The 1,324-nt window shown below is 60.4% G+C and overlaps 1 protein-coding gene across 3 annotated transcripts in view; it reads left to right on the forward strand.

Annotated features, from left to right (window-relative positions):
• Positions 1–86: 86 nt before the first annotated feature.
• Positions 87–1,324, forward strand: part of LOC127748597 (zinc transporter ZIP1-like) — a 4,677-nt gene continuing 3,439 nt past the window's right edge. The window contains exons 1-2 of one of the 3 annotated variants that reach the window (XM_052276587.1): positions 95–215; positions 333–411. The gene's annotated coding sequence lies outside the window, so the exon portion shown is untranslated. Of the gene's footprint in view, positions 283–332; positions 412–1,324 lie in introns of all 3 variants that reach the window. The other 2 variants (XM_052276585.1, XM_052276586.1) reach the window with 2 other exon arrangements.

Raw genomic sequence — 1,324 nt, forward strand, 5'->3', positions numbered from 1 at the left:
CTCACTCACTCACTCACTCACTCACAGTGTAGGAAGCGCTACTATCGTCCTTATCGGAGCGAGCGGCGCGGCTTGCCTGTCTGTCGGTCGGGCCGCAGCAGTAGCGAGCCGATACGGGGAGGAATCCGGCCCGTGGCGACCATCAGGCGCAGCCCGGCCGCAGTCACTTATTGTGTTTGCCGTCTGCAGATTTCGCCTCTCAAACTCGGGGACAAGTTAGTCTTTATTTTGTGTTTTGTCTTCCCGTGCGGCGCCGGTTGGTCGACGGCTGCAGTCGGCAAGGTGCAGTATACTGCACGAGTGCTTCTGCACACTCTTTCTTCCGTCGACAGAGTGCAACAATCTCTGCCGCGTGACGCCTCTGATTAGCCAAGTTCAGCCTATGCAAGTTCTCATCATAGCGCCTGATAGGTAGGCAACATCCTGCGTTCAGTGCATGGACGTAATGCGGGGTGGCCTACCCTGAGGTTCGCAGGCGCCAAGATACCGTAGCTGTCCAAATTACCGAAAATCAGTCGTACTTTCCGGTCGAACCCTTGGCTTGTTCGTTCTGTACCGACCGAACATGTCTGCCACACGACGCGTTCGATGACCCCTGTCCACTGTCCACGCGGGCCCGGTCCACACCGCAGTCAGGTCCGGCGCGCGCCTCACAGCGGCTGTCCTATTGGGGCACATCAGCCACATCCGACGTCGCGACCTGCCGTCCCCCCCAAATAGCCCCCCGACCAGCTCCTCCTCCCCACCCCCGTCGCGTGAGTGGATCTGTTCTTGTTAGCGCGAGAAGTCGCGACGCGCAGTGTAGTGTACTCACTTTCTATCTCGACTCGCTTTTACTGCCTGCAAGCTCCCCTGCCTGCGACTGCCTATTTGCCGGAAGACACGATGTATGCCGGGCATTCTCTCTCTCTCTTTGTCATACGCCCCCCATTCGTGGCACCTCATACGTGCATTGCCTAAACGGAAGCAGGTCGACACGTCGTCGCCGGGGACGTGCACGTGCACAGCCCGGGCCCGTCCGGCCGCTTCCTACTTCGTGGTGCACAAGAGCAGTAGCTCCTTACCTATACTGCCGGTGCGAATACATTTTTCTTATTTCACTTTGTCCATCTATTCTTTATCCAAAGACAAGCCCGCGTGCGCCGCGCGCCGGCTCCGGTCGGGCAGCTCAGCCACGCACAGCTGCGTGCCCCGGACCGTGTCTTCGGTTCCGGACACGTCCGGTCTCGGGGCGCGGGCTCGATGTTGTGGTCGCGGCGGCCGGCGTGTGGCATTCACCTTGCTGAGTGGCTCGGCGGCCCACCGCAAGCCGGCACCCCCCCCC

Source organism: Frankliniella occidentalis, unplaced genomic scaffold (genome assembly GCF_000697945.3).
Source record: "Frankliniella occidentalis isolate FOCC.00 unplaced genomic scaffold, Focc_3.1 Scaffold3543, whole genome shotgun sequence".
NCBI classification, from domain to species: Eukaryota; Metazoa; Arthropoda; class Insecta; order Thysanoptera; family Thripidae; genus Frankliniella; species Frankliniella occidentalis.